The sequence below is a fragment of the Pongo pygmaeus genome, chromosome 10 (assembly GCF_028885625.2).
Source record: "Pongo pygmaeus isolate AG05252 chromosome 10, NHGRI_mPonPyg2-v2.0_pri, whole genome shotgun sequence".
In the NCBI taxonomy this organism is placed as follows: domain Eukaryota; kingdom Metazoa; phylum Chordata; class Mammalia; order Primates; family Hominidae; genus Pongo; species Pongo pygmaeus.
In genome coordinates this window covers 96,393,292-96,420,746 of record NC_072383.2, presented here as the reverse complement: position 1 = coordinate 96,420,746, position 27,455 = coordinate 96,393,292, and positions in this window count along the sequence as shown.

The window sequence follows — 27,455 nt, the reverse complement described above, 5'->3', positions numbered from 1 at the left end:
TTGCATGGCAAAAGGAACTTTACAGACACAATTAGAGTTATAAACCTTAAGTCAGGAAAATTATCCTGGAGTACTTAGATTGGATGGACCCAGTCTAATCATGGGCCTTTAAAGTGGAAGAGGAAGACAGATGAGCCAGAAAAAGGAATGGCAGAAAAGAAGGCAGGAGGCACAAGGCGTGAGAAGGATTCAGTCCATCATTACTAGTTTTGAAGATGAAGGAGACCTTGAGCCAACACATATGGGAGTCCCCTGGAAGCTGAGAATAATACTACTGAGACCCAGCAAGAAAGTTGGAACCACAGTCCTACACCAACATGGGACTGAATTCTGCTAACAATCTGAATGACCTGAGAAGGGGATTCTTCTCCCTGGGCTTCTCGTTAAGAAATGCAGCCCTGCTGAAACTTTGATCTTAGACCAGTCACACCATGGTCAGATCACTGACCTCCAGAACTGTAAGATGGCAAATGAGTGTTTTATGCTGTGAAGTTTGCAGTACTTTTTTTTTAGCACAGCAATAGGAAATGAACACAAGTAGGCATTTCAGTGTCCTTGATCTTGCCTTTTAATGCCAGCCAGCATGCCCCACCTCCATTTCACAACAACCCCCAAACACACTCACACATTTTCAAATATCTGCTGGTCGGGGGTGGGAACAGATGCGGCCGTGCACCCCTGGTAAAGAACCACTGCTATGGAGAATTATGAATAGGGAGAGAGCTGGGTAGAAGGCAGAGGAATCAGTTAGGAAGCTGTTGTGATATTTAAGCTGAGAGAGGAAATGACCTGGCGGAACACAGTGGCTGTGGGAGTAGTGAAGGGGATGAATTCGAGAGATAATTAGGAGGCACAACCAACAGGACTCATCAGTGGTGTTGATTAGTGTTAGAGGTGTCGCCTCTGTCCCTATCCTCTGCTGCTACCCTTCCACTCCCATCATCGCTACATATACCTAAGAGTAAACTGTGTTTTTGAAGGAATCTGACTTCTCTTCTAGTGAGAGAGAGGACCACACTTTGGAAACCATTAGCAATTTGTACCAGAATCAGTCAAAGAAGGGAAATGACAGTAGAGCTATTGCAAACCCAAAAGGCCCCTTATGGCCAAAGGCACCCGGTTGGTGAAACACAATTGAAATTGCTTGAACAATTTTCAGTCACTCCATCCTACAATAGATGATAGGAAATAAGGATAGAGTTTATTCTTCCCAGTAGAAGCAAGTCAGGAGATCCAAATGGCTGAAATGCAATTTGAAGCAGGGTGGTTGGCTAAGCCTACTAAACTCCTGTGTGCAGTTGGAGAGCATTTCACCTGAGGGATTTTTATTTATACTTTGTCCAAAAGGCTGTGCCCTTTATTGACACACATGTAACCAACTCCTTGTACTAAATCTCTTCTGCGTGCAATACTTCTTAATGTGGCCTCTGTTTTCCTCACTGGATTCTGACAGAGGCAGAGCATGCAACAGCAGGCCCATTTCAAACACTGAGTTTGTTCTTACTTCAGATCTCATGGCTCACTTGATCTCCAGCCCTCATCTGGCTCTTGTTGAGTTTGCTAGCCTAGTAATTGGGATAATCAACACTGAATAATTAACTCCTAATCTTGGGAACACAGCAGAGCACGTAACCAGTTACCCAAGACAAATGCAAGTGCCATGGGAACCTTTTAAAGTTGGTTCTCGGTAGGAAATTAAAATTCTTCTTGTATTTGCTTTTTCCTTATGTTCTTGAAAACAGTCATGGTGACATGAATGAAACATTAAGCCAAAAAATAATGATTCAACATAATTCATATATCACAGCAGAGAATCTGAGTTTTTTTGTGCTATTTCATCATAGTGATTGATGAATCCTGCAGGTTTCTTGGCATCAGAATTCTAGGTAAAATGTTCAATGTGCAATATTAAGGCTAATTGGCAAACAAGTAATTTACATGGCAGTTTTGCCTATTGAAGTCTGATGAAAGTTTGCCACACTTTCTTATCTTGGTCATAATATGGGGTAATTTGGCTCTGGGTCTGATTAAGCAAGGCATTTCTCCCTTTCTGACTCTTTATAAGATCCATTTAAGTGGAGTGAATTCTGTTTCTAAAAGACAAAGTGAGCAGAGGCAGTGTTTCTGGTTGTGCTCTATACTTACCTTTCTTTGGAATTGTTTTCAGCTCCAAGAGACCCTCTTTGTTCTTTGCCTAGGCAGAGAGAAAAAGCCAAGGACAGAATGCAGGCCTCACTGTTAAATCTTCCTTTCCTTTCCCTTTCCCTTTCCCTTTCCCTTCCCTTTCCCTTCCCCTTCCCTTTCCCTTCACTTTCCCTTCCCTTTCCCTTCCCTTCCCTTCCCTTCCCTTTCCCTTCCCTTTCCCTTCCCTTTCCCTTCCCTTTCCCTTCCCTTTCCCTTCCCTTCCCTTTCCCTTCCCTTCCCTTCCCTTCCCTTTCCCTTCCCTTTCCCTTCCCTTCCCTTCCCTTCCCTTTCCCTTCCCTTTCCCTTCCCTTCCCTTCCCTTCCCTTCCCTTCCCTTCCCTTCCCTTCCCTTCCCTTCCTCTTCCTTCCTTTCCCTTCCCTTCCTTTCCTTTCCCTTACCTTCCTTTCCCTTCCTTTCCTTTCCCTTCCTTTCCCTTCCTTTCCTTTCCCTTCCCTTCCCTTCCCTTCCCTTCCTTTCCTTTCCCTTCCCTTCCTTTCCCTTCCCTTCCCTTCCTTTCCCTTCCCTTCCCTTCCCTTCCTTTCCCTTCCCTTCCCTTCCTTTCACTTCCCTTCCTTTCACTTCCCTTCCTTTCACTTCCCTTCCCTTCCTTTCCCTTCCCTTCCCTTCCTTTCCCTTCCCTTCCCTTCCTTTCCCTTCCCTTCCTTTCCCTTCCCTTCCCTTCCTTTCCCTTCCCTTCCCTTCCTTTCCCTTCCCTTCCCTTCCTTTCCCTTCCCTTCCCTTCCCTTCCCTTCCCTTCCTTTCCCTTCCCTTCCTTTCCCTTCCCTTCCTTTCCCTTCCCTTCCCTTCCTTTCCCTTCCCTTCTTCCCTTCCTTTCCCTTCCCTTCCCTTCCTTTCCCTTCCCTTCCCTTCCCTTCCCTTCCCTTCCCTTCCCTTCCCTTCCCTTCCCTTCCCTTGCCTTCCCTTCCTTTCCCTTCCCTTCCTTTCCCTTCCCTTCCCTTCCTTTCCCTTCCCTTCTTCCCTTCCTTTCCCTTCCCGTCCCTTCCTTTCCCTTGCCTTCCCTTCCTTTCCCTTCTCTTCCCTTCCTTTCCTTTCTTTTTTATGAAGTGTCACCCAGGATGGAGTGCAGTGACGTGATTTTGGCTCACTGCAACCTCAACTCCCAGGTTCAAACAATTATCCTGCCTCAGCCTCTCTAGTAGCTGGGACTACAGGCTAATCCCACCATGCCTGGCTAATTTTTGTGTTTTTTAGTAGAGATGGGGTTTTCACCATGTTGGCCAGGCTGGTCTCGAACTCCTGATCTCAAGTGATCCACGTGCCTCGGCCTCCCAAAGTGCTGGGATTATAGATGTGAGTCATTGCACCTGGTGATGTTAAACTTTCTTAGTGCCATTTTTCTAATGCTGATTGTGTATCCAGACTTGCACGATTTTATCATTATAGCTATTTATTTGATCTTGGATAGGCAAATTGGCTTGTGGGCCAAAGGGATGTTTTATGTCAAGGTGCTCTAACTTTGGCAATTATCTTCTGAATATTTAAGAATGGTGACAGTCATCTTTCCATTCTTGAATGTATTTCTGGCATTGTCAGACGTTAGTTCCAGCAAGGGAGAGAGACGGGCCTTACAGAAGATGAGGCAGCTAATAAAACTATAGAGCTGGAATCTTTTTTCTATAAAAGAAAATCCATAAGTGACAAAATATTTCACCAAGTTATTTTTCCTCCCCAACATCTTGCATCGTGGATGTGCTTGGCACATGCTCAAATTAGGTTTACAGATCCTGTAAAGCAATTCATCCTGCTCTGAATCTAATGCCAGTAATTTTTCAAGGAAGTCAGCAAAATGTGGCCCAAGAAGGAAAGCATTGCCATTAAAAAAAAAAAAAAAAAAACTATTGTTTTTATTCAATCTGCCACAGTGCCTAAATCATTTACTCTTTACACTTAATTTTTAATTTTGTGGTATCCTCCACTCAAAATGAGGTTGAGTTTTAAATCCTCATACCCTAACATCCCAGCTGTACAGTCATATAAAGGGTTTGTTTCAGTAAAAATGATTACTGGTATCTATAATAGAATTGTAATAACTCAATACTGTTTTATAAATTTTTGATTCACTCTGCATTTTTTATTTGACAGCTTGCCAAGTTCCAGTTTTTATCTGATCATCTTTGCATCAATAATACATGAGGCTGAGATCTTCTGAAAAGCAGATACTTTTTTTCTCACTGAATGCTTTGCTTTTGCCAGCAAAAATATTGATTTGAATATAATAATCTGTAGTCCTTTTGGTTTGATCACACTTAGCAGGAAACCCTAAAAAGAGCCATGGTCACATATCTGCCAACATGGAATCAATTGTTCTTCTCTAATAAATACAATAATTGAACAACTGATCCATACTATTGCTTGTTATGTACAACTGATTAAAGAAAGGTTTGACACGGTTTAGATTTGAATGGCCTTAGGTTTTCCTATTTAGATCCTCTTAACCAAAAATAACAATAAAAAACCCATATCATAGAAAGATGATGTCTCTGATTGTAATTTCTCATCCCCTCCATCAACATACAGTTTGTCAACACTTGGCTCTTAAACAATTGCAATGGTGATGCTGATCTCAGTCTGCTCTTGCTCCCAGCTGTTCACATTAAGGACTGCGTGAGTAGCAGGGTCTATCCTATCACCTGCCTCCAGCATCGTTATAAATAATCAGCATCAGGAAAATGAACTGACTAGGAACTGGGAGGGTCCTACAACAACACATCTTCATTCATTGTCTTATTTTCCATCTGTACAGCATGTAACCAAGGGCATCTTTTACAATTCAGCATTCCCATTTCAAACAAATGACAAAACACTGGTAGGTAAGAGAATTGCTAACCCAACAGTTGTTGAGCAATTAAATCAGAATATCTGAAAATACTATTTGGGCATCAAAATTCTTTCCCCAGAACATTTCAACATGCTGCTCAGGTTGAGATCCAATGTTCTTTCTAAATTGAAAACTTGCTACTCTCATTGTTGCTGGGTGCCAGCATCATGGGCTTGTTAGGAATGCAGAAATCTCAGACATCCTCTCAAGTCTGCTGCATCAGAATCTGCACCTTAGCACTTTCCCCCCAGATAATTTGTAGGCACATGAAAGTTTGACAAGCATTGGCCTAAACTACTATTATACGAAACACCCTCAAATTAGGCAAGCCAATTACCAAATAGACTGGCAGCTTCCTGTGTTTCTAGAGGAAGTGGAACATAGTGTCAGCTTTTGTTGTCAAGCAGTCCTGGGTTTGTACCCTGGCTATCCCAGGTACTAGCTATGTGAGTTTGAATAAGTCTCTCTAAGCTTCAATTTGCTCATCTGTGTAACGATACTAATAATGGCACCTCTATGGAGCTATTATTAGATGATAGAGCTATTACAAACATTAACAGAAAGATTGCATGTAAAGTGCTTAAGACAACGCCGGACATGTAAGCAAGCAATATATTTTAGTAGTTAATACTGATATTAATAATAAAGTTGTACTGTTTAGAGACCCCTACAATTGCTCAGATGTCTATATGTAGGTAATAATTCTTTTTTATCTATTTACCCTTAAAGCCAGTTGAAACTCTCATTGAAGCCAGCCCTAATGTCTACTCTTGCACTTTCAGCTCACACTTGATCCCATTCATCATTTACAGGAGGGACAACATGAAGGTTAATGGATGCCTAGAAAAACAGGGCAGTATCAGAATGCCTTTCCTAGCTCCTGAGTCCGGGTGATTTCAGCTTAATTTTCTTTGGAAGCTACTTGGCGTTGTGCGTAAAAGAACTCACAAAACTGGCTTCCATGTGGGGCTAACTCTGTTCACCTAAACTTGGCCTGATTTGGAAAGCTTTCTTGGCTCTTTCCCACCCAATCCAAACAGGGATGGGAGATTTTATTAAAATGACCTGGGCCCAGCCTGCTCTGTGCTTGGAACCATTGAAGGGAGCCAAGAATGTCCCCTGGTGTCCATAGAAACATTGTTCTTATTTTTCAAAATTAATCCAGCTGAATTTGCAAGGCAGCATCACCTCCATCAGAGCTGCAGACGGTCAGGACAAAGAGCTGTTTTGATGTTCCCAGCTGGGAACCCTGCCCTCAGCAAATACAGTTGATATAAATAAATGGTCTCTTGCCTGCCTACATTCATGCCCATCTGTTTGGAGGGCATGGTGCCCAATCAAAAGTTGCCTAGATGCTCACCACAGGCACCAGTGCCAAGGAATGACAATCTCGTGGCAGCTTGCCTGAGGCTGTGAGTACCATCTTTTCAGTCGTGGGTTCTCATCCTGGACCAGAATGGGAGCACTGGCACTGCATGCTTCCTTACTGTTGATCACACCTGTTGACAAGGCTGTGCCAAACTAGAAGAAGAGGGAGAGAAAGAAAATTGCTGTGTAGGAGCATCTTTGGGTTCCCAGGGCCTGGCGAGCCCATTAAGACAGATTCTAATTAAGTCAAGAAACCCTCTGCCCATGGATGTCCTGATGGGGCACAAGATTGGCAGGTCAAACTTTACTTGGATTTATCACAGGGGTGGAGGGCAAACTGCTCCCAGCTGGTAACTCTGTTCCTGTCTAATATAGGAAGTATAACAGAACACTGGTCTTTGATGACATCGGGAGCCAAATAAACCAGGGGGAAATGAATCATATTCAGTGCAATGCAGTATCTCCTGGCTCCCAATTTTTACTCACTTACTGGAAACAATAAGACCCGATATGTACAATCACAGAATGTAAAGCCCAGGAGCTGATTGTATTTTGTGTTGGCTGAGCTTGAGAAAAGAAATGAAGCTAGTCAGGAGAAAGCATGATGTGGGGACATTTTTATGCTGATAAATGAAGGCTCCATCTGAGTTTGTCAAGCACAATCAGAAATAAGTTCATGTGCTCGGATCACTACGGTACCTGAAAAGAATCCACATGGATATAGTTAGTAAATTACTGATTCCAGGAAATTCTGTGGGACCCTAAGAGGGCTTAAGCAGTGGTCTCAGCCATGTCATACCATGGGAATAGGTAGTATGCAATCTTTATTGTAATAAGTTCTGGCATGCTACCTTTCCCTGTGGAGGGAAGATAGGTTGAGAAACTACTGGCTGAAGGCGTCAAAGCAATGTACTATATTTATGCTTGAAAGGGCATTTTGTTAGTTCAACATTTGGTCTCGATCCTAAATTTGCATCATTTTATTTAATGCTGAATATTCTGTCAGCTAGACTTGTGGCTAAATCCCAGTGAAAGTCTGGACAATGGTCTTCCAAAATGTCCAAGTGCTAAGCCCCAGATCCTGGGGATGTTACCTTACATGACAAAAAAAGGCTTTGCACTTTAAGAATCCTGAGGAGCAGGTTGTCCTCGGTTATCTGTGTAGGCCTGATGCAATCATGAGGGTCCTTATCAGAAAAGAAGACAATGTGATGAGGGAAGCAGAGATTGGGTAATGTGTCTTGAAGATGGAAGAAGGGGTCAAAAGTCAAAGACTGCAAGAGGCCACTACAAGCTGAAAAAAGGCAGAGAAAAGATTCTCCTCTCAGAGCTTCCAGAGAGAGCTAGCCCTGCTGACACCTTAACTTCAGTCTAGTAAGACTGATTTTGAAGTTCTTAAAATTCCTCCAGAGTTGTAAGAGATTAAATGTGTTTGTTTCTTTGTTTATACTTATACATATTAATGGGATACATGTGATATTTTGTTATATTCATAAAATGTGTAATAATCAAGTTAGGGTATTTAGGGTATCTATAACCTTATTTATCATTTTATGTTTATGTGCTGGGAATATTTCAAATCCTGTCTTTGAGCTATTTTGAAATATACAATATATTTTTGTTAACTATAGTCACCCTATTCTGCTGAGGAAAATTAAAACTTATTCCTTCTAACTGTATGTTTGTATCTATTAACCAACTTCTCTTCATTCCCCACTGCAATCCTTCCCAGCCTCTGAGAACTATAGTTCTGCTTTCTATTTCCATGAAATCGACTTTTAGCTCCTGCATATGAATGAAAACAAGCAATATTTGTCTTTCTGTGTCTGGCTTATTTCAATTAACATAATGTCCTCAAGTCCCATCATGTTGCTGCATGACATGATTTCATCTTTTAGTACTGCATAGTATTTCATTGTGTATATATACCACATTTTCTTTATCTATTTGTCTGTTGATGGACACTTAGGTTGATTCTGTATCTTTGCTATTGTGAATAGTGCCACAATAAATGTGGAGGTGCAGGTATCCTTTTGATATACTGACTTTCTCTCCTTTGGATATATCTCCAGTAGTGGAATTGTTGAATCATATAGTAGTTCTATTTTTAGTTTTTTGAGAAATCTCGATACTGTTTTCCCTATTGGCATTAATGACTTCTATTCCTACCAATAGTGAATGAGTTCCCTTTCCTCTGCAGACTTGCCAGCATTTGTGATTTATTGTGCTTTTAATAAGATTCATTCTAACTGGAGTAAGATGATATCTCATTGTGGTTTTGATTTGCATTTCCCTCAAAGTTAGTGATGTTGAACATTTTTTCATATGCCTGTTGCCTATTTGTATGTCTTCTTTTGAGAATTGTCTATTCATGCCCTTTGCTCACTCTTTAATGGGATTTTAAAAAATGGTTGTTTGAGTTATTTGTATATTCTGGATGTTAGACTTGTCTGATGGATAATTTGGAAATGTTTTCTTCCATTCAACAGGTTGTCTCTTTACTCTGTTAATTGTTTCCTTTGCTGTGCAGAAGCATTTTGGTTTTATATAGTCCCACTTGTCTATTTTTTATTTTATTGTCTGTGCTTTTGATGTCTTAGTCATAAAATCTTTGCCTTGACCATTGTCCTGAAATGTTTCCCTTATGGTTTCTTCTAATAGTTTTAGGGTATTAGGTCCTATATTTAAGTCTTTAATTCATCTTGAGTTGATTTTTGTATATGGTGAGAGACAGAAATCCTGTTTTCATTCTTCTGCATAGGTAATCCAATTTTTTTAGCACCTTTTGTTGAAGAAGGTATTCTTTCCCCAGTATATGTTCTTGGTGCCTTATCAAATATCAATTGACTGTAAATATGTGGATTTATTGCTGGATTCTATATTCTGTTCCATTGGTTTATGTGTCTGTTTTTCTGCCAATACCATGCTGTTTTGGTTATGATAGCCTTATAATATATTTTGAAGTCAGGCAGTATGATGCTTCCAACTTTATTCTTTTTACCCAGAATTTCATTGGCTATTTGGTCTCTTTTGTTGGTTCCATACAAATTTTAGGATTGTTTTTTCCATTTCTGTTAAAAAGTGACTGGTATTTTGATAAGGATTGCATTCAACCTGTAGATTGCTTTGGGTGGTATGGTCATTTTAACAATATTGATTCTTCTGATTCATGAGCATGGGATATCTTTCCCTTTGTGTGTGTTCTCTTCAATTTATTTTACCCATGTTTGGTCTTTTTTTTCTGTAGAGGCCTTTCATCTCCTTAAATGAAATTTAAATTTATTCCTAGGTGTTTTTTGGCAGCTATTATAAATTGGGATGGCCTTCTTGATTTCTTTCTCAGTTAGTTCATTATTACAGTACAGAAATGCTACTGATTTTTGTTTGTTGATTTTTGCATTCTGCAACTTTACTGAATTTAGTTATTAGATCTAAGAGATTTTTGCTGGAGGGTTTTCAAGATGTAAAATTGTGTCATCTTCAAAGAGGAATGATATGACTTCCTCTTTCCCAAGGTGAATGGCTTTCATTTTCTTCACCTGTTTGATTGCTCTGGTTAGAACTTCCAGTACTATGTCAAATAGGAGAGGTGAAAGTGGACATTTTTGTCGTGTTCCAGTTCTTAAACGAAAGTCTTTCAACATTTCCTCATTCAGTATGATGTTTGCTGTGGGTTTGGCATATATGGCCATTACTATGTTGAGGTATATTCCTTTTATGCCTAGTTTGTTGAGAGCTTTTATCATGAAGTTATGTAGAATGTTATCAAATGCTTTTTCTGCATCTGTTGAGATGACCATATGGTTTTTGTCTTTTATTCTTTGGATGTGATGTATCACAATAATCACATTATTGACTTTAGTATGTTGAACCATTCTTACATCCCTGGAATAAATCTCACTTGATCATGATGTATTATCTTTTACATGTGGGGTTGAATTCTGTTTGCTAGTATTTTGTTGAAGATTTTTGCATATATATTCATCAGGGATATTGACCTATAGCTTTATTTTTTGTTGTTGTTGCATTCTTGTCTGGTTTTGAAATCTGGGTAATGCTGGCTTTGTAGAATGAGTTAGGAAGAATCCTCTCCTCTTCAATTGTTTTGAATAGTTTGAGGATAATTAATGTTCTTTAATTGTTTGGTAAAATTTGGCAGTAGCAATGGCAATGATGCCATAAGATCCTGGATTTTTCTTTGTTGGGAGACTTCTAAATTATTGATTCAATTTCATTAGTAGTTATTGTAGTTATTGGTCTGTTCGGGTTTTCTGTTTCTTCCTGACTTGATCATAGTATGTTGTATGTGTCCAGGAATTTATCAATTTCCTGTAGGTTTTCTAATTTGTTAATGCTTACTTATAATAGTCTCCGATTATCTTTGTATTTCTGTGGTATCAATTGTAATGACTCCTTTTTTATTTCTGATTTGGCTTATCTGGGTGTTCTTTCTTTTCTTCTTGGTTAATCTAGCCAGTGATTTACACATTTTGCTTATTGTTTCGTAAAATCAACTTTTCATTTCATTGTTGCTTTGTATTTTTATTTTTAGTCTCTATTTCATTTAGATCTGCTCTGATCATTATTATTTCTTTCCTCCTGATAATTTGAGTTTTGTTTTTTCTTGCTTTTCTACTTCAATGGTAGATTGTTTATTTGAAGTCTTTCAATTTTTTTGATGTAGACATTTATTGCTATTAATTTCACTCTTAGCACTGCTTTTGCTGTATCCCATAGGTTTTGGTGTGTTGTGTTTCAAATTTCATTTGCCTCAAGAAATTTTTTTATTCTCTCCTTAATTTCTTTCTTGACCCAATGGTCACTAAGAAGCTTGTTGTTTAATTTCCATCTATTCGTAGTTTCCCAAGTTTTTATTTTTATTTTCTAGTTTTATTCTAGTTTTCTTTATTTTTCTAGTTTTATTCCATTGTACTTGAGAAGATACTTGATATAATTTCAATTTTTAAAAATTGGTTGAGACTTGTTTTGTGTCCTGACATATGGTATATCCCAGAGAATGTTTCATCTACTGATGAGAAAAATGTGTATTTTATAGCTGTTGGGTGTCATACACTGGCACTGGTGTTGGCAGGTCCAGGCAGGCTGATTCCTGGGCCTCTAGGTGGCTCGCATGTGTGTTGACAGTGGCAGTGGTAGACAGGGCAGGTGGATGGGTCCTCATGCTCTTGGGCAGTGGGCGTGACATGCATAATGGCAGTAGCAGTGTCAGGACACCCGTCTGGCTTCCAAGCAGTCTGGACTGGTGTTGGGAGTGGCTCTAAAAAGCTGGGCAGGCCAGTCCCCAGGCCCACAGGTAGCATATGTGTGCCAGCTGTAGTGGTAGTGGCAGATTGTGTGGGCCCTTCCTCAGACCCTGAAAATGAGTGCTGAGGTGCCAACAGTGGTGGACTTTGCAGGACCATCCCCAGGTCCCTGAGTGGTGTGCTTGGGCACTGGGGTGGGTGAAGCTGGGCCAGGTGACCCCATTCTCAGGGCCTCAGTTGGTGTGTGCAGGTGCTGACTGTGGTAGAGAGGGGCACAGTGATCCCCAGGCCCTGGGGGAATACTCAGACTGGGGGCTTTGCAGCAGCTGCACTCTGGCCCTGATGATAGTGGGGGTGGGATTGCTTTCGGTGGCAGCAGCTGTAGGCAGGTGGCTGGGGAGTGTGTATGCTTTGGTTCCATGTGTCAGCTGCAGGTGGCATAGCCTGTCCTCAGGGCACTAGTAAATGCGTGCCAACCCCACTGCTGGGGACAGCAAAGTTACTGCCAATGGTTTGCACATTGGCCCTGGTCCCAGCAGCCAGGAGCAGCAGTGACTGCAGGTGGCAGATATCCATGGGGCACCAGGAATGTGGAGATGAGGGGCTATTGGATCCCAGGGCAGGATGCAGTCTGGTGGGGGCTGTGCTTTCAAAATGGTGCCACGTTATAGCTGCTTAAGACTCAGGAGGTGTGTGGGACCCAGTGTGAGCTCCCTCTCTGGAACAGTACTATTGCATGGTCTCTAGGCAGTTCCTTATGTTAGTCTCAGGGTCCATGAGGTTCAAAGAGCTTTCTTTGCAAGAGTCCATGGTGGGAATATGGACTGCTGCTAGGGGTCTCTCACCTCCCCATTCCCCACACTGGGGAGCCTCACCAGGCTCTCAGCTGATCCTGGGAGAGTAGGCTGCCTCCTTCCCTTTCATTCCTTGCCTTAGGTGTTTCCTGCCACTCTTTGTTGAATTCCAGTGATCTCTCTTAGATGATCTATTCAAAGTGTGATTATCTACTTGCTATTTTGATTCTTTTTTGTGGAGGAGGTGAGTACCAGCTGCCTCTAATCAGCCATCTTGATGCCCTTCCTGTATTTCATTTTAAGCCACTATATTTGTGGTTATTTGTTACAGCAGCAATAGAAAAGTAATGTAGTCTCCATTCTTATGCAGTAGACACAGAGTGGCCCAAGATCGAAGAGCCCTGAGGCTAACAAAAGCTTGGAGCAATATTGTGCATCGGCTACTCTGCTAAAACTGTTAGTTACTTCACCTCTCCCCCACCAACTTACTGTCTTTTTTTTTCTTCAATCCAAAAGACCATAATAAAATCCAATGTGTGTGCTTTTTCTCACTGGAATTGTGCAAGCATAAGTTATAAAACAGATTTTCTTTCAACCCTCATCATTAAACTTTCAGTGTTTAGCCTACCAAATTAATATAAGTGTAGGTAATGCCGGTTCCAATGGCAAGCATTCAGTTCCCAAAGGCAGGGAACAGTTTTAGAGCAGCAATTCAGATTTATGTTTGAGTAATATTAATGTATCCTTACCATGTGCTGGGGACTGGGCATTACATGTTTGACATTTGAAATATCTCCTCAAGCAACAGTGGATTAAGTGAGAAGTTGCTGGACACAAATGCAATGTGAAATAGCTGTTGTTGTTAGAAGTTAATACTTAATTTATTCCTCTCAGTAACTAACCTAACACTGTAGGGCAGCTGCTGTCACTGAAAGTTATCAGCATGTGTCCGTCCATATACCCATCCATCATTCCAATCTCAGTAGCTGGATTGTTCATCATCTGCCTGCCTGCAGTGGCTCTGACCTGCAGAAAGCAGACACTAGGAAAAAATTAAGACTTCATCTGTGGTTAAATTATGCTTTGGCAAGGTTTAATACTTTTTTTTCTTTACAGTGGACCTCTTCTGTTTTTATTTCTTCTTGGATGCAATATAACACACACACACACACACACACACACACACACACACAGAGTAAACAATAATTTCACACAATAAGAATAGATAATCAACTTAAGCCGTCTCATGAATTAACCCATATACTCCAAAGTGACAATTACCCTAGAAAAAAAGAACTGGCAAGTTAACTATTTCACTTTTCCTTCAAAGAGATTAAATATTAAAAAATTATTTTTTTATAAAAAGTTTGAGAAATTGGGAAACTGTCAGTTCTTCTATTATTTATTTCTACTGAATAAAGTTAAATGAGATGTTTTCAAAGTTGTTTGAGTTTTACCATGCTTCCTATCAACTGATCTTTTTAAGCATGCATTTCCAGTACTTGGCATACTGAAAAATTGCTCGCATCACTTCTTAATCTAATAGTTAGACCTTATTTTACCAAAGCTTTCTTTTAGCCATAAAAGTAAATAAAAATATTTTTATTAGTGTAGTAGTTCTTTTCTCAATGCTATTTTCACTTTTTGTTGGCAATCCAAGTTAGTGATAATTCAATCTTCTATTATGATGATAGCCTCAATATTTGAGATGCCTATCAGAGTGAAATGAAAGCATTTCTGTAGAATTCAACAGAGCAGAGAAGAAAATAATCAAAATACTTTCACTCACTTATCAACAAACATTTATCGAGCAGATTTAGTTGCCCTGATATGCTACATTTTTGTTAAGTTTCTCTCTTTTCTTTTCTCTACAAAATTGTCACTATGTTTTAGAAACTGAGAAATCAAAGATGCATAAAATACAGCTTTATTCTTATGGACTTAAAACTTAAACAATAGCAATGTAGTGCAACTAGTTCTGTTATGGAAAGGTGTGAGAGGTGCAATTGGGGTGTCAGGAGGGAAAGCCCATCTGTGCATAGGAGCATTAGGGTGGGCTTCACAGAGGACGTAACACAAACAGAAGGTTGAGTAGGAGTTCACCAAGTGAAGACAGCTGGGGGTGGTAACAAATTACCACAAATGTAGAAGGCTAAACAACAAATACCTATATTTTATAGTTTCTGTGGGTCAAGAGTCTGGGCATGGGTTACCTGGATTCTCTGCTCAAGGTCACACAAGGGTATATTTAACATGTTAAGTGGGCTGCATTCTCATCTGGAAGTTTGACTGGGGAAGAACCTACTTGTAAGCTCATTTCAGTTGTTGGCAGCTTTTGTTTCCTTGTGGTTGTATGTCTGAGGCCCTCAGATTTTTTCTGGCTATTAGATGGAGTCAATTTTCAGGTCCTAGAGGCCAGCCACAGTCCCTAGAGGCTGCCCAGTTTCTTGCCATGTGGTCTTTCCCTACATGGCCTCTTACTTTATCAAGCCAGCAAGGAGAATCTCTAGCCTGCCACGACAGAGTTTTATATAAGGTAACAAAATCATGTAAGTGACACCTCATCACCTTTAACATATCCTATTGGTTAGAAGCAATCACAGGTCTCACCTGTACCCAAGGGGAGGGGACTGCACAAAGGTATGAACACCAGGATAAAGGACTGACTGAAGGTCCCCTTAGGTCTGTCCACTACATAGGATGATATGAGGAAAGAGAGGAACAGATAAATAAGAGAGTATGTAAGGAATGAACAATGTCCTATATAGCTGTAATGGATGGTGGAATTAAGGGAAAAGAATTCAAGACTGGGTAGATAATAATTGTTGCTAACATTCATATAATGCTTACTCCATGCCAGAGTACTTCATGTATGTCTAATCATTTAATTCTTACAAATGCCTTATGAGGTAGATATTATCTCCATTAATAGATGAGGAAAAAGAGCCCAGCAAAGATAGGTAACTTGAGGAAAATTCTAGAGCTTATCAATGGTAGAGCTGGATTCAAATTGTCTGGTTTTGAGTCTATCCTTAACCATTATACATACTGCCTGTAAGCAAGTTGAGGTCTGCAAGGAACAGATCATAAAGGATCTTGCTAAGGAATTTGTAGTTGTTCCAGGAGGCAGCGAGAAAACACTGGAGTGGTTGAAATCAGGGGTATGGGTACTCAGATATACCGCCAGCATCATGGAGGATACATTGGGACCAAGGACACTGATGCAGATGACAGAAGATGAGTTACTGGATAAATCCAGGGGCTGTGGGGTCGGGAAGAAAGGAACAGACAGGAAAGTGTACATGATCTGATCCAGTGACCGACTGTGAGGGCTGGGAGTACAGTGGTAGAATTCAGGAAAAGTGATGTATCTAAGATAACTTCCAGGTTTCTGGTCTAGGTGATTTGATGTGTAGTGGATCTTGATACGCATTCATCAGGCTCCAAGTTACTGGATGGAAGGGACTATATTCTTGTTCATTGCTTCATCCTTTGGTCTGGACACAGTGCTTTGACCATATTATAAAGGTAAACATTTGTACTTTTGCTTACTATGTGCCAAGTTCTGTTCTAAGAACTTCACTTGTATTAACTTGTTTCATCCTCACAACACCTCTATGATATAGGAACTATTATTATCTATATTTTACAAAAGAGGCAACTGGGGTACAGGATGGTTAAGCAACTTGCCCAAGCTCACACAGTTATTATCAGAGCCAGAGTTTGAACTCAGGCAGGCTCTCTCCAGAGTTCATGTGCTTAACTACCACACTACACATTAAACAAAACTAGGTACTCAATAATATTTTAAAATGCTGTTGTGTGACTTTACTATGATAGGGCAACTATTTAAAATATGATGTGATAAATTTAGTAATAGCCTTAATCACTTTTATATAAATCTTCATTATCATGCTTGAGAAACTGTATTGTAAGGAATTGTTGAAATGTCTTTCATTCCTGCTGCCCTTGAGCCACTCAAGCAGACAGACTCAGTTCTATTAGACACTAGTGCAGTGCGCTCATGATCATTTTTGGAATGAATAACTTTTTTGAATATTATATGTAAAATTTATAATTTTCAAACCACCTGTACTACATTATCTCTTTTAACAGATAGAGGTGGTAGGTTATGTTACTCTCGTTTTATAGCTACAGACATTGAGGCAAAGTAGAGTGACCAAATTGAATCTAAAAATTCAGTGGAGAGTACTTATCAATCATTTTTCCTCATTACGGTAACTTCAAATATGTTTTGACTGTTTCTTTCTTTGGCTGGCATAATGGGGACCAGTGAGAATGTCAAGTTCTAGGCTGAAATATTCAATATAGTGGCAGTAATCTTTGCAATCTTTTTCTTTGTAATCACATCAGGGAAACAACAAAGTGAGAACATGGGGTATGGTAAAAACTAAAAAGATACAGGAAAGTATAATAACTGACATTGTGATTAATTAATTAATTAAATGGCCATGCAGTTTAAAAAGGGGGCCTATTTATTGAATAAATAATTTAAAAATAAAAAGTCAGGGAAACACTTTGACAGCTGTATTGCCCTCAGCCATCCCCATATGAGCGCTGCCCACTTCTGTCACACTGACCTCTCTTCCACTCACCAATTCAAAGTAAATTTAGGAAAATAACCCTCATCAGCAGTGTGGCTTTCAAACCACTCCACAGGTAAGAATATAATAGTCTTTGTTTTTCCACTCAAAATTCACCCCTATTCTTGCCTTATCTATATCAATTGTCTCCTTTTCATTCGATTATTTGAAGCTTATCACATTTCCATTTTTTCCACAAGAGATAACATACCTTAAGATTTGAGATAACTTATTTATCTTTTTTCTCATTTCTTGTTTACTTGCCCTGTCTCCTCCATGACCACCTACTTTCCATCCCTGTAGACTGACGTGACATTCTCCTGCTTTAAAAATCAGCTCATGAGTCCTTTTAGAGTCCACCGACTTCTAAGATGATCCCTAATGGTCCCTGCTCCTAGTATTCTTGCCCTTTGGTAATCCCCTCACCTTGAGAGTAGGCTAACCTAGTGATTTTCAAGCACTGGCAAAAGTGATGGGATGTCACTTCCATGGTAAGGTGACAAACAATTGTGTTCATTTCATGAGCAGATTCCCTTTTCTGCCTTCTAGGTTTGCATGCTTTGATGAAGCAAGCTGCCATGCTGGATAGGTTCACATGGCAAGGAACAAAGGGCAGCCTTCAGCCAACAGGGAGGAATTAAAATTCTCAGTCCAGTAGCACACCAAAAAATGTATTCTGCCAATGACCATGAGAGCTTGAAAGTGGATATGTCCCCAGTGGAGCTTTCAGATGAGACTGCATACTTATGCTCGCATCTTGGTTGCAGGCTTACAAGAAACTGTGAAACAGAGGACTGAGCTAACCTGTGCCCAGATTCCTGACACACAGAAACAATGTGATAATATATGTGTGCTGTTTTAAGCTACTAAGTTTTGGACCAATTTGTTATACAGCAATAGATACACACCTCCCTACCAAGCAGCTTCCCCACATCCTAGGTACCTCTCCTCTCTGCAGCCATCTGCATAGCTCTATTCTAGTACTTAGAACACAGTATTCTAATTATGTTTATCTTTGTTTCTTGTTTCTTAATATCCTTGAGGGAAGTGACCTGATTTATCTCCTAGCACAGCACAGCTCAACAATGACTGTGGGTTAAGTAACAAACACATGTTCAATATCCTCTCTGCTCCACTGCTCTTCCGCCAATCACCTGCAATTGGCGCTATTAAGACACGAGAAGATGGTTCAGCTCCAACTATCTCAGGTAACTTGTTTTTTTTTTTTTGGAGACGGAGTCTTGTTCTGTTGCCCAGGCTGGAATGCAGTGGCATGATCTCGGTTCACTGCAAGCTCTGCCTCCCGGGTTCATGCCACTCTCATGACTCAGCCTCCCAAGTAGCTGGGACTACAGGTGTCTGCCACCACGCCTGGCTAATTTTTTGTATTTTTAGTAGAGATGAGGTTTCACTGTGTTAGCCAGGATGGTCTCGATCTCCTGACCTCGTGATCCACCCGCCTCGGCTTCCCAAAGTGCTGGGATTACAGGCGTGAGCCACCGCACCCAGCCCATCTCAGGTAACTGTTCTAATTCTTCCCATGGCCCTGCTTCGTTCACCTCTGAAGTTATATATATATTATATAGGGGATATATATTATATATTATGATATATATATTATATATATATTAATATATATAAAATATATATAATGCCAAAACTGGAAGAGCAGATTTCAGACACATTGTCATCTTTGATCTTCATAGTCAACCTTAAGAACCAGATATCAGGATTCAATGTACAAATGAGGAAATTAGTGTCTTACCCAGAGTTGTTTAGCTGATAAGCAGCACAGCCAACGTTAGTATCTAAATATGTCTGACTTCTAATTCCATAAAGATCTTTAATCATAATTATGCCATGCCTCATGATCATGGACAATGTTTCCTATACACTTGAACTGCCAAAATGAGAATAACAACAAAGATAATACTTATCAGAAACATTTATTGAGTTCTTATTGTATGACAGGCATTGTTCTAAGCCCTTTAAATGTTATTTGCTCATGATATTTTTACAAAAACTACAAGAGGCAAATGTTATTATTTCCATTTTACGGATAAGAAAATGGAGACAAAAAAGGTTAAATAACTTACCCAAAGTCAGGCACCTGAAAAGTGACAGAGTGAAGATTCAATGTAGGTGGTCTCAGATTGTAAATAAGCTTGGTTTTAGGGGACATGATTCATCTCAGTCATTTTTTATTTGCTCTTATAGGAGAGTAGGGTGACAGTCCACTGCTCTTGTGTATTTGAATCTTGGGTTTCATAAGTACAATTAATTTCAAGATCCATTTCTTTGTTAATGAGCATCAGTTTTTCTCTCGAGAGAGAGCCCCCCTCCTGTTTTGGATCCCCACTGCAATGTAGGAGCTCTAATTAAATCTATGCAAAATGCATTAAAACAGGGAAGTAAAGAGAATCTGGAATTCAGAAAGACATGACTCTAATAGTAACCTTGAACACAATGTGGCCAGATTTTATCCCTTCCTTTTAGCATCCTATGGCTGTGAGCAATGGGGAGGAGTTGAAAAACATAAATTAATTTTTCAGAAAAGAAAGCTTAATTGGAATATTTTCTCAAGCAGACACACAGAGCATTATGTTAACTGCCAATTCATTTGTGGAGAAAAATTTATAAATTTAATTTGATCTTTCTCATCAGTTGTAATTGCCACGTAGAAAGTCAAATAGTTATGTCAGACTTACGAAAAAGAGCAGCTCTCTGCCCTGTCCCCCACCGTGCATGCCCCCCAGAAGCTACTACTTTAAAATCTTTCAGCTGTTTCTCTTTATATTTACCTATATATTTCCAAATAGCTTGCTCATGCTTCAATCTCTTGATTATTTCAGTTTTAGACTTCGTTCTGTAGAAGGATTTGTCACTAAAATTTTATATGTCAAGTTAACTTTTTTTTTCCTGGCATTTCCTCAAGGATAGGAGAATAAGGAAAAGGGTTAATATTTCCTCCGCATGAAGAGTACATACGTATTTATACAAAGCACCTTTCAAGGGATGGTCTAGGGAAAGAGAACAGCTATATGAGACGTCAGAGCAGTCAACAGGTAGATGAGAAAATATCCATCACCACTTTGGAATAAGAATCACAAATCAAAGGAAGCTTGAGGCGCCATTTATAGTTTAATAAATTAGCAACAAGAAATTTTAATGAAACATGCAGTGTTGGTGTGGTTGTCCTAGTTGAAACACTCATATGCTTTGAACGGAATACTTTTAAAAATCAATATGAAAATATGTACCAAGTGCCGTAAACATGGTCATACCCCTTGATCCAGTAGTCCACTCCTGGAAATGTATCTTAAGGAAATAGTACAACAGAAGCAAAAACTGTGCATGCCAACATGTTCATTGTACTATGAGAGAGAAATAACAAAGACGAGAATGAGAAAGAGAAAGGTAGGGAGAGAGGGAAAATTTAAATACAGTGTTTAACATGGACCTATAGAGGGGTCCAACACACACAGGGGCCTATCGGAGGGTGGAAGGTGGTAGGAGGGAGAGGATAAAAAAAATAACTAATGGGTACTAGGCTTAACTCCTGGGTGATGAAATAATCTGCATAACAAACCCCCGTGATACAAGTTTACCTATGTAACAAACCTGCACATGTACCCCTACACTTAAAATAAAAGTTAAAAAATATAAAGTACGGTGTTTAATAAATTAATATAAATTATTACATGGATTATTATCCAGCTAATAAAAGTGACAAGCATGAAGGCTATATAAAAACATAAACATTTATGATGTTCTGTTAACTAAGCAAAGTTAGGCACAAAATAGTTTTTATTTTTGTGTTAATCATGAATAAAAGAGTGCCTATACACGGAGGGGTGGCTGCAATGCAATAGACATAGGTATTAGAAGCAGATTAACTGATTTAAGTCTGAGTCTTTCATTTATGAGCTAGATGTCCTTGAAACCATCAAAATACTATTTCTTTGAGCCTTATTTGTTGCATCTATAAAATTAGAAAGAAATCAATCTTTTAGTGTTGATGTAACTATTAGAGAAATACGCAATTAGTAAGTAATATAGTACCCAACATATTATAGTAAGGGCTCACTAGATAGTTACAAATATTACTCACATATAGACCAACATCAGAAGATAATATTTAGGAGGGTTGGGGAGCTACGTTGGGGGATGGAATTATGAATACTGTTTTTCTCCTTAAAATTTTGTATTTTTATATATAACATATAATTACATTGCATGTAACAAATTTTATATATAATTTATATGTAGTATAGCTATGTGTGTGTGTGTGTGTGTGTGTGTGTGTGTGTATATATTTTCAAGAAGGAAAACAACACCCATAGTTTTATCTCCCTAACATAGCTTCTTTACCCACATATATAATATACATTTTTACATATATGTATACACACACATATAAATACACGTGTACGCATGTATATATCTAAGTGCACACACACATGTATATATGCATATTTTAACTCAGTGAAACCATATAGGGCGTCTTTGTCAGTAAGACCTGTGCCTCTGAAGGTGCCATAAAGAAACAAGCCTGGAGTGAAGGCAAAGATTAGGAGCCTTGGTCTCCTACTCCTCTATTCTCTTTTTATTGTCTTTGGCTCTCCCAGCTCTTTGTTCTCCTGTGGACAATTGCTGCTGAAAGTGGTGCTTTCCTACTAAATGGCATTTTAACCCTGGTATTCCCACAACTTTATGCTGTTTCCTTAACGGACATTTGCATGGCAGATGGCTCAAATAGCCCAGCAAATATATATTGGGTCAATGTTAAGAAACTGCCAGATTGATGGCTTTGTTGGCTGCATGCCTCCAAGCAGACACACGACTAGAAATTGCACAGAGGCTCAATTTTCCAGACTAATTTGGGGGCTTTCCATCCCTCCCTTGCTATGGGTGATCAGTAAGACAGGTGAAGATGGAGCTAGTCTGATTCGTTTCACTTTTAAATAGACATTGATGTGGGCAGATGGGTTGGCACACAATGTGCTGATCTGGGAGCTAAACCTTTCTACTTCGAATCTTGCCTGCATCAGATTTGCTCAGGGATGGAAGCCAACATCTTAACCTGTTCATTTCCAGAGTGTTCCATAGGATAATACTAACCTTCCTCCAAGGAGTATCATGAAGGCTGATTTAGAAAGGTAGCACAATATTTCATTTAAGTGGTTAAAGAAGATTTCTTCACTTAATATTTCTTAGTCCCTAACTACTTTTTGGGAAGAATAAACCATTGACTTGACTTGCACCCCTTCTTTGTCCCTTAGGACTTTATCTCTGTAGCACAGTTATTTTTGTGTTTGCGATCTTCCCAAATAGACTGTAAGCTCTGTGGGCACAGGCAATACATCTCATAGATGTTTGTCTTTCCGTGGCACTTAGCATGACTTACAGCTTATGCTATTTATCAGTGCCTAGTAAATGTATGTAGAACAAGTACTGCTGGGCTGGTTCATAATGCTAGGACAACAGCTAGTTCTGCCCCTAGAGGAGTCCCTCCTCTGGCCCACTTGTGGCTATAGCACTGCTTTTGGGGAAAGAGTTCAAAGTTTTGTTAACTCAGTAGAAGGCTATGACCATGACATGGCACATAGGTAAGATTCTACCTAAACCTCTCCCTGTTTTGTACTTTCTAGATCACATATCTCATATCTGTAACCCCATAATTTCCTATTATAATGATAATGAGCTCACTTCCAGAGGCTGAATGAGTCTCTGTCAGGGGAAGGGCTTCTTCCCTGTTCACCTAAGGGAAGATTATGGGGCAAACATTTGCTTTCTTAGACCTGGAGGGTGGCCAAGAGGCAGCTGTTTGCAGAGACAGGAGAGACAAGGTGGCAATGAATCTTGGAAATGTAAGCCAAGAGGGACATGCTCTGTGAGTGTCTCATGTCCCTTGCAGTGTGGGATGGAGCTGGGGGTGGGAAGAGAGGGTGGGTGTGTAGCAGGCTGGGTGCTGATGCACCCTGTGCAGCCATGTTCAGGGACTGTACTCTGATGAGCCAAGGGCTTTAAATTTGAACCTGACCTTCAATTTTCCAGATCAACGTAAGACTATATGACAAGGTATATTTTTCAAAGTAAACATAACTTTTAAATATATGAACATATAGTTGGTGGTCTTCCAACTATATTCTCACACCTGAGCCTTGCAAATTTTAAGAGCAGGCTGATGTCAATGAATTCAACTTGTGAATAGCATTGGGATTAAAAGGTGACATCAATGTATATTTTATTAACTTATTTAGCCTTCTTATAGATATATACCTTTGAATGGAGTAACTGACTGGAAAAAAAGGAGGAAAAACACTATATATATGTGTTACCAGGGGTATTTTCCTTATATAAATCAGAAACTACATTGAGTCAATCCTGATTCCTTCATATTAGGAAGTGTTAGCTAAGTTAGGAAAGAATCTGAATTATAAGGTAGTTTGGAAAACAGCATAATTTTCTTAAATGTAATCACCAAAACTGATGATCAACTAAATATCTCTAAGTTGAAGCCCTAAGGGTCTCCTTTAGTAAAAAGATAATTAGCTCATTAATGGATCTGAATGAGATGATATGAAATAGCTCTTACAGTCCTTGAAAATAATATTTTCTAAAACAGCCTAACATTTCATCTATATTCTTGTGTACAGCTAATTTGCTTAGGTCATTTCATCCCCTGATCTTTTGTTTTTTAATAGAAGGTGAACTTCAGCAGAGTATAGGTAAGAATGAACATGGATTCCAAAATGATCAGGGCCCAATTGGCAAGATTTGGTGGTATTAATTATTGCTTGATAACATGACAGGTGATATGGTTTGGCTCTGTGTTTCCACTCAAATCTTACCTTGAATTATAATAATCCCCACATGTCAAGGGCAGGACCAGGTGAAGAATGAATCATGGGGGGACGTTTTCCCCATGCTGTTCTCATGATAGTGAGCTCTCACAAGATCTAATGGTTTCATAAGGGTCACTTAGCTTCTTAGCTCTTCACTTAGCTCTTATTCTCTCTCCTGCTGCCCTGTGAAGAGGTGTCTTCCACCATGATTGTAAGTTTTCTGAGGCCTCCCCTGCCATGCAGAAATGTGGGTCAGTTAAATCTCTTTTCTTTATAAATTACCCAGTCTTGGGTATTTCTTCACAGCAGCTTGAGAACAGACTAATACAGTAAATTGGTACCACAGAGGGTGGGGCACTGCTATAAAGATACTAAAAAATGTGGAAGCGACTTGGAAGTGAGTAACAGGCAGAGGTTGGGGCAGTTTGGAGGGCTCAGAAAAAGGCCTCCAAATGTGGGAAATGTGGGAAATGTGGGAAAGTTTGGAACTTCCTAGTAACTTGGAAGACTCAGAAGACAGAAAGATGTGGAAAAGCTTGGAACTTTCTAGAGTTGTTGAATGGCTTTGACCAGAATGCTGATAGTGATATGGACAATGAAGTCCAGGCTGATGTGGTCTCAGATGGAGATGAGGAACTTTTTGGGAACTGGATCAAAGGTGACTCTTGCTATGCTTTAGCAAAGAGACTGGTGACATTTTGCCCCTGTCCTAGAGATCTGTGGAACTTTCAACTTGAGAGAGATGATTTAGGATATCTGCCAGAAGAAATTTCTAAGTGGCAAAGCATTCAAGAAGAAGCAGAGAATAGAAGTTTGGGAAATTTGCAGCCTGACCATGTGATAAAAAAGAAAAACCCATTTTGTGGGGAGAAATTCAAGCCAACTGCATAAATTTGCATAAGTAACAAGGAGCTGAATGTTAATCACCAAGATAATGGGGAGAATGTCTCCAAAGCATGTCAGAGACCTTCATGGCAGCCCCTCCCATCACAGGCCCAGAGGCCTAGGAGGGAAAAATGGTTTCCTGGGTGGGCCCAGGGCCCCACTACTCTGCAAACTTGGGACATGGTGCCTTGTGTCCCAGTTGCTTCAGCTCCATGCATTGCTAAAAGGGGTCAACATATAGCTTGGGCCATTGCTTCAGAGGATGCAAGCCCCAAACCTTGACAGCTTCCACATGGTGTTGAGCCTGCAGGTGTACAGAAGTCAAGAATTGAGGTTTAGGAACCTCTGCCTAGATTTCTGAGGATGTATGGAAATACTTGGATGTCCAGGCAGATGTTTGCTGCAGAAGTGGAGCCCTCATGGAGACCCTGTACTAGGGCAGTGTGGAAGGGAAATGTGGGGTCAGAGCTCCCATACAGAGTCTCCACTGGGGCACCACCTAGTGGAGCTGTGAGAAGAGGGCCACCATTCTCCAGATCCCAGAATGGTAGATCCACCAACAGCTTGCACCATTCACCTGGAAAAGCTGCAGACACTCAACAGCAACCATGAAAGCAGCTGGGAGGGGGGCTATACCCTGCAAAACCATGGGGGCAAAGCTGCCCAACGCTGTGAGAGCCCACCTCTTGCATCAGCGTGACCTTAATGTGAGACATGAAGTCAAAGGAGATCATTTTGGAACTTTAAGTTTTAATGACTGCCCTATTGGATTTTGGACTTGCATGGGGTCTGTAGCCCCTTTGTTTTGACCAATTTCTTCCATTTGGAATGGGTGTATTTATCCAATGCCTGTACCCCATTGTATCTAGGAAGTGACTAACTTGCTTTTGATTTTGCAGGCTTATAGGTGGAAGGGACTTGCCTTGTCTCAGATGAGACTTTGAACTTGAAATTATGGATTAATGCCGGAATGAGTTAAGACTTTGAGGGACTGTTGGAAGGGCATGATTTTGTTTTGAAATGTGAGGACATGAGATTTGGGAGGGACCAGGGTGGGATGATATGGTTTAGCTCTGTGTCCCCACCCAAATCTCACCTTGAATTGTAATAATCCCCATGTGTCAATGGTGGGACCAGGTGGAGATAACTGAACCATGGGACCAGGTTTCCCCACACCGTTCTCATGATAGTGAGTGAGTTTTCACATGATCTGCTAGTTTTGTAAGGGTCTTCTTCCCTCACGCGGCACTCATTCTCTCTCTTGCCACCCTGTGAAGAGGTGCCTTCTGCCACGACTGTAAATTTCCTGAAGCCTCCCAGCCATGCAGAACTGTGAGTCAATTAAACCTCTTTTCTCTATAAATTACCCAGTCTTGGATATTTCTTCATAGCAGTGTGAGAACAGACTCATACAACAGGAGAGGTAAGATTCCAGGCCCAGTGTCAAGCTTCTAATCTTTCTTCTGGGGTAACTTTAGGAGATAACAATTACCAAGATAATGATTATTACAATTTATAGAAACATTTTATTGCTTCTTTCCAAATGATTTTTTTTAAAACATCCCACTATAAGCAGGAAGAAATTAAATTCAGAGGGAAAACAAGAGCTTTATAGGCCATCTGCTCAGACTTTCAAATTTAAATTTTATCCATAAGAGCACATTAGCTGTGGGGAAATAATGTGATCACATTTTGTAGCTGTCTGAGCAATGAAGAAATTTCCCTCTTTGGGCTCTCTGTATGGAAGTGAAAGGAGCTGTTTTGTTGAAGAAAATGAAATGGCTTCGGTATGGGGGACATTTGCTATTCACCATTTTATGTTTATGGAGTGCTGAACTTACACAGCTTTTTATAAAATATGAAATAAAAGCTTATGCTTCAGGAGTTCACAGGTGATGTTAGACAAACAGTGTTTGTGGGCACCTCACAGAGAGAGAGCTGAGATGATGATGAGCTGGTGAGGAGGTGAGTCGTGGATGGATAGGGGTGATTTGCAGGGCCACAGGGGAGCCGCAGAAGTGTGGTGGTGGGGAGACTACCCCCTGTACCTCTCCATCCTGAACCCAGGCCCCCAACTCAGAGCCTGCTCCTAGTGGCTTATACCTCTAGAAACCTGTCTATAGAGACAGAGAACAGTGGGTTAGAGTTGACAGAATGAAAGAGTCAAGGATCACACTGAGCCAAGGAGAATGGCTCACTGACCCCCATGAACCACAGCTGCTGATGTTCCTAGGGATGCCTGGGACAGCACTTGATTAGGTCAGACTGCTCCTGCTGGCTCCAACCTACCTGTCTGACGCTTGGTGACAGAAGGGAAGAAAGGTCATAGCGAACACCAAGGCAGTTATGGATGCTGGTGCTTTGTTCCACTGCCTGCCTGCCTGCCTCCCTAGGCTGCCATTGCCAGAGAAACCTCCATCTTCATTTGGTCGAATAAAGCCTCACAAACAAACTAAGTCCCCTTTTCTCCCTCTGTTTTGCTGTGAAAAAATAGAAGAAACACAATGAGAACCAAACTGATGGAATGAAGATTAACTCCAGCAGATAACACAGTCTTTACAGCCAACTGTAAGAGCTGACACCTTAAAGTAACTGGTTTATAGAGAGATGTGAATCTATGGTTTTTAAATTTTATTTTATTTTATTTATTCATTTATTTTTGAGACTGA